Source organism: Eurosta solidaginis, chromosome 4 (assembly GCF_040869045.1).
Source record: "Eurosta solidaginis isolate ZX-2024a chromosome 4, ASM4086904v1, whole genome shotgun sequence".
NCBI lineage: Eukaryota > Metazoa > Arthropoda > Insecta > Diptera > Tephritidae > Eurosta > Eurosta solidaginis.
Window position 1 is genome coordinate 15,791,107 of NC_090322.1, and position 15,386 is coordinate 15,806,492.

Genomic DNA, 15,386 nt, shown 5'->3' on the forward strand with positions numbered 1-15,386 from the left:
AAGGCAATTTCTGTTTAAAAAATTTCAAGACAAGACATTTTAAATGTTATACTTTTTCATATTATTAAGAATTCATGAGTTTAACACCGGCTTATAATAATTGAATATTCAATTATTATGTTTTTCTAAGAGAAATTGAACCGAAAGAAAGAAACATTTACTGGCATATTGCGATGGCACCATTTCGAAAACCGCCACGTAATTATCATCAAGCAATTTCGTAATGTTATCAAAGGTTTCCCCGAAACACAAAAAACAACATACCTCAAAAAATTAGAGGGGTATGCAGAATATCGATGCTTAGCATTACGGGAGCCCTGAAAACAACCCCCATGGCTGCACTGTATGCCATTTTGCACATCCCACCTGTAGACCTGGTAGCAAAGAACAAAGCGTTAACGACCGCAACCAGGCTCGGTGCTTCGGGGCAGCTTGAGCGCCGACCATATGGCCATAGTAGTATAGCATCATCAATCACAAGACGAACAGACTACATGATTCCCTATCTGCGCTTCGAGGGAGATCTTAAGGCCACAATAGAGGTGGACGGTTGGCGCAAGGGTGCGTAAATGGCGGACGAGGCGATACATGTGTACACCGATGGTTCCAAAGTAGTGGAAGGAGTAGGGTCTGCGGTATACTGCGCTGATCCGGAAATAAGCACATCCTACAGGCTGCCGGATTACTGTAGCGTTTTCCAAGCGGAAATATTAGCCGTAACTAAAGCAGTAGAAACCCTGCAAGAGAATAGCTTAGGCTGCAACCGTGTTAACTTTTATATTGACAGTCAAGCAGCAATTAAGGCAATAATCTCGCATAGCACAGCATCTAAATGCGTGTTAGAGTGTAAGCAGTCTCTGGAGAGAATTGGGACAGGGAGAATCATACATCTATATTGGGTCCCAGGGCATATGGGAATAGATGGGAATGAAAAAGCGGACGAACTAGCTAAAAAGGGCGCATCCCTTTAAGCTTGCTCCGTAGATGTCCCAATTAGATTGGGCGAGATTAAACGAAGTCGAGAGGTGCACATGATCGACCAAGCGGGAAAAGCGTGGGTTCAAGCGCGGGGCTGTAAAGTGTCGAAGATTATGTGTAGGTCTTACAACCTTAGACTAACACAGTTGCTCCTATCATTAAAAAGAGTGGACTGTAGACTCATGACGGGTATTCTGACTGGACACTGCCTTCTGGCGTCACATGCCTTTAAACTAGGCTTGGTCAGTGATAGCAGATGTAGGAAGTGCGGGTTGGAGGAGGAAACGATCGAGCACGTTCTGTGCTCGTGCCCTGCACTTGCCAGGCTAAGACTCGAGCTATTAGGACTGATACAGCTGTCAGATCTAGAAGCAGCAAGTGGCTTAAGTCCTAGGAAGCTTCTAGTATTTGCCAAGAGGACGGAGTTATTTTATAACATAGGTCCTGGTTTTTGATAGGGTTTTTCAGTTTGGTCTTTAAAACAAACTTCTGGTAACACTACGGACTCAATCAGTCTATGTGAGGTCCTCATGGACCGGCCAGTTCCACCTACCTACCTATATTTATTCATTTGTGCAATTTTTGTATTTTTAAGTACTTTATTTTAAAATTTTTCAAATGTTTTGTTTCTTTTTACTTCATCAACCAATTTCTGTTTATAAAAAATTTCAGGTGTTCAATTTATTAAAAGTTTTCGGTTTCAAAAATGTATATGTTATATTTTACAATTTTCGATTTCTGTTAAAAAAAAATTAAATATTTTATTTTTTTAATTTGCAATTTTTTATTTTTTTCTTTTATAAACAATTTTACGCATTTAATTTAGTTTTTTTTTATTAATAATATAGCAATTTTCATTTCTATTTGTAATTTAATAACATAAAAATCTTCATGGAAAACTAGAAAATTTGGATATTGTATTTTTAAGTTTTTGCAATTTTTTTCTACTTTTATTTTACCACGCAATTTTTAGTTTTAGTAATCATTACTTAACTTTTCTTTTACTTTTGTTTTGTTTATTTACTCTAAGCCTATTTATTTTATTGTCTGTTGTTGTTGTTGTTGTTGTCGTGTCAGTTTAATTTAACATTTTTGTTGTTGGTTTTATTGTCGCTACTCAGTTTCGATGGATAAACAAGAATGCATTTCTCAATGACACCGACAATAGAGCAACGACTTGCAACACGACGAAACCAGAAAAAACGAGTCAATGTCAATTACAGACTGCGCACATTTTATACTCACACACACATATACATGCATACAAACCCATAGAAAGATATAACAAGTATGCACTTGTGTTACCATCGTTACTGTAATGCATTTTATTTTACTTCTGGAGCTCACGTTCATATCGATTTATTTACTCAAACAGAGCTTCGATTGAATCATCGGCTGATATTGAATTTCAATCGCTTTAGCTCGGAAGCTTCTTAGAACTTTTTGATCCTACATAATACTTGAATTTAAAATGTAGCTGTTTTTCATACCTTAGCCACGGACTGGAAATTGCAGGGTACCAAGAGTCTTAGGAAGTGGAAAAGTTCGGGGAGAACTCGGGGCTATTTTCCTATAACTCAAACCGATGAATGAAAAAAATGTATGAAGAATCCGGAAACCGGACAGTGCTAACAATATCTGTAAATCAAGCAATCACATCGTCTGCTGATCTCATTCCAGAGTGTGTTTTAAACAGATGTCCACTTATAGAATTTGGCCGGGCAGGACAGTTTTAGATGCACATAATCTTTCCTTGTTTATATTCAAGTCGCCACAAAGGCTGGAGATGAGTGGAAGCGGCAGGTATGCCTGTGGTAAGAGGCGACTAAAATTGATTCAAGGGGCTATGTAGCGTAATCCCTCTCAAGGGGTTGCTAGCGCAATATATAGCTTCTCCAACCCAATAGTCAACTTCCCCTACCCGTGGCGAATCCTGTTTCATTAACAGCCGATTTTCTAGCGACCCCGAACTGCTGATGGATCCAGGGGTGAGATGGCGATATGGCCTAGAAGGTTTCATGTGGCCATACCAAATCGTTCCGAGGGATAGTACCTTTATGGCGCTTATTACCGGAACGTACCGAATCTGCATCTTGCAAAGGACCATCAACATCGATAACACTCCCCAAGGCCGTCGGGAAGCGTCCTTATCGCTACAACAACAACAACAACCTGGAGTGGAAGTGTAGATCCAAATTTTTGTACCTACTGAGTCCAAGGACACCCCAACATCGAAGGGGCTGATATAAGATACGAAATGGATACAGGGCAGTCACTTCTGTGTCTCTACCTTTTGGGTGATCTCCCTAACAAAATTTAAGGTAGCAATATTTATATTACGACTATTATACGACATTCAGTTCCTTGAATGTTGGGGCTTCCAAGTGGTAGTGGTGAAGAATAATCAATATAAATGTGTAGTCGCATATCGTCAGCGTTGACTACCACTTGGAAGCCCCAACATTCAAGCATGAAGAAACACAGAGCCGATTTGACTTACAATGGTTGTAGGGCCATTTCGATGGTCGTTATTGACCCCATTGACAACCAATTACAGACCCCTATCAGTAGGTCCTTTGAATAAGCCAATTATGACGCCTATTACAACTCTCTAGCAAATACTACTTACTACATAAAGATCAATCAGGCATTCCAAAGTATTTAAGGGGAACGTTTCATACCCTAGCATCAGTCTCAACCCTGTCCAGTGCTCCCAATCACCCATCGACACTTTACGTCCTTTTCTTACCACATAACTAGCAAACCTTCTGCCACCCACCATACGGAGACTTAAATCTCCCATCGCGATGAGAACATTAATCAGAGGGCTATGCAATTCACTAGACAAAAAAAGCAACAAAAGTAACAAATGGAAGGGTTTCTGTATAAGCAGGCATGTATGAACAAGGCGAGTATGCGCGTAAACTGACAGTAATTGTCTGACGTTAAATGACGTTAATTACCCGACAGTTTGTTGTAACGGCATCAGCACAGTTAGTTATAGAAATAGAAAAACGATACATGGCGGCGGTATGTATGGGTGTGTGAGAAATTAACGCCGTGGGAGCACTTGCTGGCTTTTAACGCTTAATGTATACGAATAAACATTTTTCACTTAAATTTTTTGTAAGAACTAATGTATAACAAATTTACACTGATGAATCTAAGATGTTTTCTCACAGGAATGAGAAAAATCGCTTTGAAGCGTACTACAATAATGAGTAACTTGATAAGGGTCCTCAATGCGTACCCTAGATTGTTTGAACTCCTAACATTTTGGCCTGTAATTTGCTTTCCCACTGCTTTGAAGTAGCACCAGGAAACATGATGTTGATCGGCTGTTTCTCCTCGATTTGAATATTGTCCTACATGCAGCAAGTAATTGTTACAAAGCAACAACAACAATGGTCTTACTGGCTAGGTTGTACAACGCGCAGTACTTAGGTGTATCGCTGTAAGTTGGGACTTAAAACAACGCGTATGCAATGTGGTACACGTTGAGGCCAGTTTTCAAGACAATTTATGTTCATTCTGTATTCGCCAAAGGGCTTTATCGCTGCTTGACAGGCAGGATAAATCGATATGGATGTGTTGACGCTGGCCATCTAGCCATCGAGCGACAGCTATGCCTGGACTTAGGTCCTAGAGCAAAATCCTTCAGTTGTTCAAAATGAGCCTTTCTCAAATAAAACTAGTTATGTTGGGTTTTCGCCGACATAGAGCATTCTTCACCTGCATTCTGGGATTGGATTCTTTTCTGACACGTTCAGAGGAGAGTCCCCAAAATGTTTCACTTCATTATTATTCTCTTTGGTATGACTGTTCCTATAACTACCCTTGTTCCTGTTCCCTTTTCTACACCTATTAAAATTTATGTCCGTTTTTCCTTTTTGGTTATTATCCTTCTTCCCATTTCTATTCTTTTCCTAACTTAATTCACATTTTAAATATATTACTATTCTTACTTTTTTCTATTCCTATTTGTCTTTATATACTTTTTCCTGCTTCTTTTTTTATGCTTGGGCTTATTCCCATTTTTATTCCTATTCATTCTACTCGCATAGCTTTTATTTCTTTTTCTACTTTTTTTTCTTATTTGTTCCTATTATCATCAATTCAATGCCGGCTTTCATTCGTGTTTTCATTTGAATTCGAATTTGTATACTTTTAGCGCTAAGTACTATTTCTACTATTTTTTACCATTCCTCCCATACTAATACATATTTGGCCTTTTTGACTTATTTTAAATTTGTCTTTATTTTTCTATTATAATATCTGCTTCTTTTCTACTACTATGTTGTAATATAATTACCGTTGCTATTTTGACAAATTTAAAGCAGCAGTTTTCTTAGTGCCTCTATTTTTTTATTTTTCTACTCCTTTTTCTACTCCTATTTCTTGTACAATTTATAAAAGCTTTGCTGGCCTATTTTAACTTGCTTATATTTTTCTACTTCTTTTTCTACTGCTATTTTCTCTTGCTCCTATTGCTTCTTGATCTCTTTCAACGAACATCGTATTTCCTCCTGCAAGTTTTTATGACATTATATTCCAATTTCCTGCTACTGTTTTTAAATTCATTTCCATTACCCTGTTGACCTATTGTAGGCAACATTATATTTAAGCTAAACATAACCTGCACGGCGGCCACCGTGGTGTGATGGTAGCGTGCTCCGCCTATCACACCGTATGCCCTGGGTTCAACTCCCGGGCAAAGCAACATCAAAATTTTAGAAATAAGGTTTTTCAATTAGAAGACAATTTTTCTAAGCGGGGTCGCCCCTCGGCAGTGTTTGGCAAGCGCTCCGGGTGTATTTTTGCCATGAAAAGCTCTCAGTGAAAACTCATCTGCCTTGCAGATGCCGTTCGGAGTCGGCATAAAACATGTAGGTCCCGTCCGGCCAATTTGTAGGGAAAATCAAGAGGAGCACGACGCAAATTGGAAGAGAAGCTCGGCCTTAGATCTCTTCGGAGGTTATCGCGCCTTACATTTATTTTATTTTTTTATAACCTGCACACACCAATAAGCACCAACACGTGTACCGCTTAACTTTATTGCTTTATTTAGTTAAGTTATTTTTACTACATATTTATTTGCTATTTTTTCATTTCTATTCTCGTTAAGCATTAATCATAGCTTATGTGGTGATTAGTCAGACAGACCCCTACAATCACAATGAAAATAACGAGAAAAGGAAAATAGAAAGTACACACACATACTAAGCCACATACATACATACATACATAAATACAAACAAATTACACTTAAAGAAATGTGCAGTAGCAGAGCTTTAGAGAGAGGGAGATGAGTTCGTTGCTTTCATTGACGCCACGTACATACATAAATGACTATTACAATAAGAAAAGAAATATTTTTATTCAACAACAATAGCAATAAAAAAATAATAATAAATACAAAAGAAAAAGAAAAATTTACAACAATAAAAAAAAATCGCGCAACAAAATTTCATATCCATTTATCTAAAGCTCTAAATGATTAAGCGCCTCACTGAACGAAACTACACGGCATACGCAATACAAACTCACACCAATGATACGCAGTCAACAACAGACACACAGCCTCGCACACAAATATGCCTATGCTTACACAGACATAAATTGCTTACAATGAATTCTTCACGCGAAAAGCCATGAAAAGTGAATTGAAATAGCAATCTGGTACTTCCACTTCATTAGTATGGCTTAACGAGACAACGAATGGAATGACCGATCACCCCCAAGTAGCTGGCTTCTATACCCGCTGCCTTCACCACCGCCACATCACTTGCTATCCTCTAGTCAAACATAAAGCAATAATACGAAACTCACACATCGTTTTTAAAGTCGAGAAAGCAAGCGTGAGTAAAGTCAACTGCTGCTCGTCTCAGTGTAACAATGTGGACAATAAGCTTTTGCGGGATGAAGCGGGAAGGTATTCCCTGTCGTTGGAAGGTATAACACAGTGGGATAGTAATGAAACATAATGGAAGAGAATGAAACATAATGGAAGGGAATGAAAACAAATATGGAAAACAAAATGCAGGAAAGGAGGGTCTTTAGTCCATGAGAAGTCAGATGAAAATGAGCAAACCCTTAAACTATTGAAGAGGGTCTTGTAAGGTGAATACTTATAAAGAGGTCTAAGTTAATTGATGATGGTATGTGGTAACATTATCGGAATTGATTTTGCGCTATGCGGTTCTGTCGCGTGGAGAGAGGAGTGACCCCGCCCTAGTTACATTACCACTTACCACATCTTGATATTCGGAGTATTGTGCTTTTGGGACTCTTTAACTCACGCTTAGTTATAACAGAACCGCTGTATCTAGCACACGTAATCCAACGAACAACTGTGGAGCAGAACTCATTATTTTCTCTAAACTAAACAAAGTCAAGACTAAACACCTGCATCTTTTCCTAATAGAGATGCAGTGCCTGAAACTAAAGTAAGTCAACGAGCTACGTATGCCACTAAAATACTCAAATCGTTCAATGGGTAGTGTAGCTCGAACCTTTCAAGGGTATGTGAGCGCAACTTACAACCCAATAGTCAACCTCACCCACCTGTGGCGAATCCTGTTTGTTTAGCAGCCGAGGTTCCAGTGACCCCAAGCTTCTCATAGCACTAGGGGTGAGGGACGGGATGGCCTAGAAGTTTCAATGTGGTCATATTAAAAACCTTAGTGGAACGTTTTTCTCTCTACAACAACAACATTTGTCTAGAACACCAGTGGACTCCTCCTGAGCTAAATTCATATTCTGTCAAGGACTGTCAATTCAATTGGTTCAAGGTTCTACTTTACCCCAGACTGAGTGTACAAGGCTTTGGTTTATGAAAGCATTATTACTTCGCCGATTCGCTTTTCCAGTTAGCTATCACTCTGTCCACCACACTCTTGTCTTCGCAAATTTCTTTCGTGCGACTGATGGACGCGCAATTAACTTTATAGACCACAACCGAACATTTGTATTTGTAATTCAACGTTACATTAGCTGCAACGTCAGCGCTGACAATGACAACGTTCAACAAAACATTTGCTGCTCATATGCCGACACCACCACAACAAACCTCACCACCTCTAAATTCACCTCCGAAACCTTTTTCTTCCAACTTGCAGTGTTTACCATAGCCAGCCTTCAGGGATTAAAGTGTTTGTAATGCTTCAACGCACAGACGGCAGTTGACAGGTATTTAGTGATGAGCAGTGCCGCTATTTTACACACTAACCCCTCATCTGAGCAACGTGCACACTGAGTTAATGCCATTTTTGTAGGCAGGCAATACACGCAAGTGGGTAGTAAATTGACGTGACGGGCGTCTCAGCAAATATCAGTTGACTTGTATAATATCTTCGGGCTGGGAATTTCTGTGTACGAATGAGTTCATTTTCACGCAAGGCGGTATGTGTGTGTGACACTGTGTCCATTTGAGTTGCCGCCTAAGCTTTGTAGATAGCCATTGGCGGTCAGTACTCAGAGTTCGCTCATCACTTCAGTTAGTTGTTTTGTTTTGTGCGCACCGCCAAAGGCAGCGGTTGTACCCATAACAAAGACGACATTCGCGCGGAAATATAGTGAAAAACTCGAAAGGAATTTTTAATATATCGTAGCAAGAGTTTTGTCTTCACGGAAGTACGTGTGTTGTGCACAAGAAAAAAAAATAGTAATTAACGCGCGGAGTTTTGTAATTAAAACATCCCAAGTGGGCGGCGATAAAGCTCGTTTAATTCACTTGCGGCCGCTAACATCACAGCCGGTAGATCTGCCAGTTTTTGTGTCAGCAGTTGAGGAAATTAAAATTGTGTAAAGAAATCGAAACTACGCAATACATACAAAAAATTTTAATTGTGGAAAAGGTGAACTTATTTGTTGTTGTTGTTGTAGCAATAAGGTTACTCCCCTAAGGCTTTGGGAGTGTTATCGCTGTGATGGTCCTTTGCCGGATACAGATCCGGTACGCTCCGGTAACACAGCTCCATTAAGGTGCTAGCCCGACCATCTCGGGAACAATTTATATGGCCACATTAAACCTTCAGGCCATCCCTCCCTCTCCACCACCAAGTTCCCTGAGGAGCTTGGGGTCACCAGAGCCTAGTCTGTTAGTGAAACGGGATTCGCCGCTCGAAGGTGAGGTTGACGATGGGGTTTGGGGAAGCTATATATTGCGCTGGCAACCTGAAAAGGTTGCGCTACACAACCCCTTGAATCTGGTATTTTAGTCGCCTCTTACGACCTACCGCGGGTATATTCTAACCCCCTAACCCGCTGGGGGTAAGCTTAGTCGAGGTTTGTGATCCAGCTTATGTGAAATTCCTAACTAAGAGTAATTTGAACTAAATATGCTCAGCGGTAGCGGTAACCTTCAAAGCAGAGCTCAGAATACATTCTCTACAGTAAAAGACTAAATTTTAGACATACCTCATTTTTGTGAACAATGCCTTTTAGGAGGAAAAGGTCGTTACATTTTTATAGTTACTTCATCCATCAGATAATCTCAGCCTTCACTTGTATTCCGAAATTCTTTAAATAAAATGGGGGAGTGTAACCCAAAATTCGTCACTACATTTTCTTTGGTCCTCAAAGTCAATGTCGTTCTTAAAGTCTAGTAGTGGCAGCTCGAGAATCGAAACGAGTCTAAGCTACTTATACCAATTTCAGTGCAATATTACTAAGATTCAAGAATTAAGAACCCTTTTTTTATTCAATTACAACAACAACATCAAAGGCTGCTCTGAAGATGACTATGTGCAGTTTAACGCTTCTTTCTTCTCAGTCGACCATTGTTTTAAGTGGGAAATAATTTCCCTTTGCCAAATGTAAAATATTGCCTTTAAATTTTAAACCATTTGAGACAAGCTTTTTTTGTACCAGATCAGCTATTTAATGTAGAGATTTTTTATTCATCAAAATGTTTTCTTTATACCAGTTTATATTTATATATAATTTTTATAAAGTTCTGATTATCTCAATAAACATTCTCCGGTGCTAATTTTAGGCTAGAAAATCTAAAAAATATATATATAAACATTATAAAAATATATATTTAAAAATTTTTTTAGGAAATTTATACCAGAGTTCAACGTTTATTTTATTCTTATAAAAAATTCGCTAGTTCCAAACCCCTTTTCTATATCAGAAATTATACCAGATGACGGATATACTGAAAAATTTATTTTGGAAAATAGATATACCAAGATGTATCAAATTTTAGATCACTTTAAAAACTGACAAGTTAGAAAATCTGCTTATTTTTGCTAATGCTTAATTGCTAATTAATTCACAATGTGTATTTATAAAAAAAGAGAAATGTTAAATTAATAGTGGTTATGGGAGGCATTTTACTTGTTTAAAACCCATTTTTTTAAACCAATATATGTATACTGAATAAAGTGTATACCAGTTTGATTTTTTTACCAAAACTGGTCGAACTCAAAAAGATTTTCTATAGCAGAAATTATACTAGGCATAAGATAAGGTAAGAAAAAGTTTTCCTATACCAGAGGAGAAAGGGAAGCACCAATTTATAGCCAGTTCTAGAACAGTTGGGTTTAAAAAAGTGTCACAAAGTTAAGACTAGTTAAAGGGATAATGATCGAAGGAAAATTTGAATGTGCAACCGCCATTATACTTCTTAATTTCTTGAGCCAGATTTTTAGTAGAAGAAATTGTTAGGCCAATTTTAGACCAGTTAAGAAAATAATTTTTCTTGCGTCGCGTATTACTTTTTTCGATTTCGACCAGTTTTGCTAATATCGATTTGCCGATTATTAAGGAGTCATACTGGGTTAGTTACTGCTTCCAAGCCAGCATTTAAGGGTATATCTCCTTAAAATAAGTTCACTTTTATAACAGAATTTTTTTTTTGTAAAAAATGGATAGTGCATATTTTAGGAAATGCATTTCAAAAAACTAAAAGACTAACTTTATACCAGTTTATAGCTGATGTGAATACTTAAAAAAGGTCTCTATACGCCGTAAGATCTTTAACTCGTCAATTTTTAGTCGAAGACTCTACAAGACATCTGAAAATTGATCTAATATTATCAGGGTCAGAGAAAGACAAGATTCAGTCAATAGCATCAGATGCTTCTAATCTTTTTTACAGTGAGCATCTTGCTTAGTTTGACTATAGAAGATTTGGCAATAGGGGAGACGTGACTTTAACTCCTAATTAAAAATACCCCATGCAATATGTGGTTGGGAGTATTGTTGCCCTAATGGGACTTCCATAAATTTTGTGAAACCTAAGGTGTTGAACACAGGTTTGGGTATATTAATTCGCTTTTCTTGAGATAAGTTAAAGTGCTGGCGTCCAGACTTGATGTGATATCATACGAAAAGTGGAAAACCTATCAGCAAGTTACTGAGAAAATCACAGAAAATTGGTTACTCAGAATTGATAAATCTTTTCCAATCCTTTCCCTAAGGGGTGAACTTCAATTCCGCCTCGAGACATTCCATGAATCAGTACATAGCTGCTCTTGACATTGCAAAGGCCATCTAGATACTCGCACAAAACTTATCCCAAAATTATTAACTTTTAAAACTGAGTCCAGAAAAAACAGTCGTTAGAATCAATTTAAAATCAAATCAACTAAAAACAAAGTACCAGAAGGTTAACTTAACATTATTATGAATATTTAAGCATCGCATCACCCATCCAGAAATTGCCACCCACTTAAGAACCCATTCATTCATTCCCGTCCACCCCATGCTCTCAACCAATCCATCTATTTCCACCCAACCAATGCCCTCAACCAATTCATCGTTCAGCAAACACATTTATTCATCCAACGCTCGAATGCACAATGACATTTACGAACGACAAAACCAAATGGAATCCGATGTTTTCCATCATTATCAAGAATAATGATGGAAGTGCCATCAAAGCGTCCAAGCGAATATGTAGTAAAGTCAACGTGCGAGCGCGTAGGTGTAAGCGGGACGCGCAGAGCTTATAAAGTGAAACCATTAATAATGACAGTGAAGGTGTCTGTAAACGACATTGTAGTAGCTGTTTTGCTGCCCGGTTTGTTGTGTTGTGTTGCGTGCGACCTAAAATCTCGCCACTTAATTGGACACAATAAGAAGAAGAAGAATGAGAAAAAAAGGAAAATGTGTCAGTTCGAGCTAACGGTATGAAAGAATGTGTACTTCATTACTTTGATGGCAATGGGACAGAGCTCTTGCTCATATGCTTCTTTAAATGCGGCACCAGAGCACCGGAAATCACTTAGCATTACCAAAATGTGGTCACAAAAGTTACGGACGATAAACTTTACATTCATCCTTTAGTTTCTGATTAATAATACAAAATACAGAAAAGGTTTTTGATTCATTCATATTTATTTTAAGGAGGGAGGAGCACATTAAATTGCTAGTGAGCGCACTATTAAGGAAATCACTCAACCGCAAGAGGTAACTTAAATCGGCACGTGCGTGAATGATTTTGGCCTTGAATTAAGGCAATCAATCCATATCGGTTTGCGGTTTGTCTGTTTGTGTGCGTGTAACTGACGGTGTGTTTATTTGGTTGCCAATAAGGGTCTTCCAATGCTGTGAAACTTTCGCTAAGCTCATCAGCCCGTAAGGAAATACAATTCACGCATTGAAAATTAAATGACTTATCAAGTCATAAAAGAGATTTTGAGAAGAGTGGGATTTTGCGGACGGTAGGAGTAATCATGGGAAACAATCGCTCTGTTTAAGCTCTTCTACTTAAAGAAGACCCTCTTTTCAAGCAGTTGACGGGTAAGGCTTGACATCAGCGTGTATTTGAGGGTTTGCATAAATATGCCAGTCTTGAAGCGGGTCACTCGAAGACCTCATATTCTCAATGCGATATCCTGGGGGCCTACTCTGTATTGCGATGCGAAAGGCAGTGCGATGCGAAAATAAATTGCGATGCGAAAGGTAATTGGAACTCTGTAGCGCTATCGCATCGCTAACAATGTCGATTTTTTATTTTTCGTTAAGTTTTTGCTTGAGTATGCATCACTAACCAAACTCAAAGAAAGAGAACAAAAGAAGCAAGGCGATTACAATTTCGGCAAACGATTAATTTTTGTTGAACAAATTAAAAACAGGATTCTGTAGCATTATGGAACGATTTAAATGAAGAAAGGATTGATTTAAATGAAGAAATCCTCCCAGTTCAGAAATTGAACTGGAAGAAGTGAACGTGATAAATACAGAAAACGTGGAAAATCATAGAATGGGAAATATTGCTAGTTGTATCAGAGAACAAATAAAAAATGACATGATTTCAAATAGAAATGCTTTATAAAAAAAGTGGTTTCGATTTAATTGTTATTTATTTGCGTATTTTAAGTCCACTAGGATTACAAATTGTTGCTTTTGTGTTTGTTTTGTTTTTTGAGTTGTCCTATATATTTTTAAATGAATATAAAGATATCAATTTATAAAATCATCAATTAATACTTACATATTTGAACAATGCGAATGCCTATTATTTGTAGCAAGAAAAATGCGAAAATGAATGCTGTTTGACATTCGCTTTCGCTTTACAGAGTGCCGGCAATGCGAAAAGGGAGAAAAATTGCGAATGGGCAAAATGTGAATGCGAAAGTCAAAATATACATGCGAATGTCAAGATACAGAGTACCGATTTTGCGATTTCGCGTATTTTTTCTTTCGCATCGCAATACAGAGTAGGCCCCCTGATCTTGCCAATGTTTTTAAAGCATATCTGTACCCCAAATATGGATTCGTATACTGTAATCAGTGAAGCGTAAAGGAAATGGCTTGCGAGGAAATAGGAGAGTAATAGTAGCTATTACGAGGCTGCATACAACAAGAATCGATCATAGAAATAAAACTGCTACAGAGCGTAAATTTTACCCAAAATGAATCCCTCTTGAAGGCGAGATTCAATTGGGATGCAACTGCGATGTCGATCATATCCTAGTTATCTTCGAGCAGATATCTGACGGCGAAGCAGGTCTTCCTAACAAATTACGGATGCGTTTTCTTTTGTACTAACGAGTAATGCTGTTTTAGGTATGGCACACAAAAGTTAATCAATATCATATTTCTTGCACTCATTTTAAGTAGCGAAACACGGGAGAGACCCCGACGGGATCCCGGTCGGATTCCGAAAACCATCCTGATATTATCCCTAAATGATCCCGAAATGACCCTGACGGGATCACAGATTGCTCCCGAAAACCATCCAGAACTGATGCCGGAAGGCTCCCCAAATGAACCCGAAATAATCCAGAAAAAGTCCCGAAATTACCCTGACGGGATACCGGACAAATCCCGAAAACTATCCAGAAATGATGCCGCAAGGGTCCCCAAATAATGCCGAAATAGTTCCGAAACGACCCTGACGGGATACTGGACGGATCCCGAGAACCATCCAGAAATGATGCCGGAAAAGTCCCGAAATAACACCGACGGGATCTCAAAAACTATCCAGAAATGATACCGTAATGGTCCCCAAATGGCCCTGACAGTATCCAGAAATTATCCCGGAAGAATACCGAAAATGTTCCGAAATAACCCCGACGGGATCCCAGATGAACCCTGAAAACCATCCAGAAATGATTCCGAAAAAATCCCGAAATGGCCCAGATGGGATCCCGGACGGATCGCGTAAATTATCCAGAAATTATGCCGAAAGGGTCCGAAAATCATCCAGACATTGTCCCGAAAAAGTCCTGAAATTACCCTAACGGGATCCCGAAAACCATCCAGAAATTATCCCGGAAGGATCCCCAAATTATCCCGAGATAATCCCGAAAAAGTCCCGAAATGACCCTGACGGGATCCCGAAAGCCATCCGGATATGATACCGGAAGGATCTCCAAATGATCACGGAATAGTTCCACAAAAGTTCCAAAATAACTCCGACGGGGTCCCGGACGTATCCCGAAAATCATTCAGAAATTATCCCGGAAGGGTCCCAAAATGATCCCGAAATAGTCCCGAAAAGATCCCGTCATTACCCGACGGGATGCCGGACGGATCCCGGAAACTACCCAGAAATGATCCCAGAAGGGTGCCAAAATGATACCGAAATAGTCCAGAAAAATTCCGAAATTACCCCGACGGGATGCCGGACGGATCCCGAAACACATCCAGAAATGATGGCGTAAGGGTCCCCAAATGATCCCGTAATAGTCCAAATGACCCTGACGGGATCCCGAAAACCGTCCAGAAATGATCCCGAAATAGTCCCCCAAAAAGTCCCAAAATAACACCGACGGGATCGCGGACGGATCCCGAAAACTATACAGAAATGATCCCGGAAGAGTCCCAAAATGATCCCGAAATAGTCCCGAAATTACCACGCCGGGATCCCATGCGGATCCCGAAAACCATCCATAATAAGGCAGCAGGCGCGTTGAAGCGAATGAAGAGTTACAAGCAAACATAGAGGTAAA

At 39.0% G+C, this 15,386-nt stretch overlaps 1 protein-coding gene across 9 annotated transcripts in view; it reads left to right on the forward strand.

Moving 5' to 3' along the window:
* Positions 1 to 15,386, forward strand: part of LOC137249118 (uncharacterized protein CG3556) — a 63,631-nt gene that overhangs the window by 34,341 nt on the left and 13,904 nt on the right. The window contains exon 1 of one of the 9 annotated variants that reach the window (XM_067780333.1): positions 8,468 to 8,834. The exons of 6 other annotated variants lie outside the window; for them this stretch is intronic. The gene's annotated coding sequence lies outside the window, so the exon portion shown is untranslated. Of the gene's footprint in view, positions 1 to 8,467; positions 8,835 to 15,386 lie in introns of those variants that run through there. 2 more of the 9 variants (XM_067780339.1, XM_067780340.1) reach the window with 2 other exon arrangements.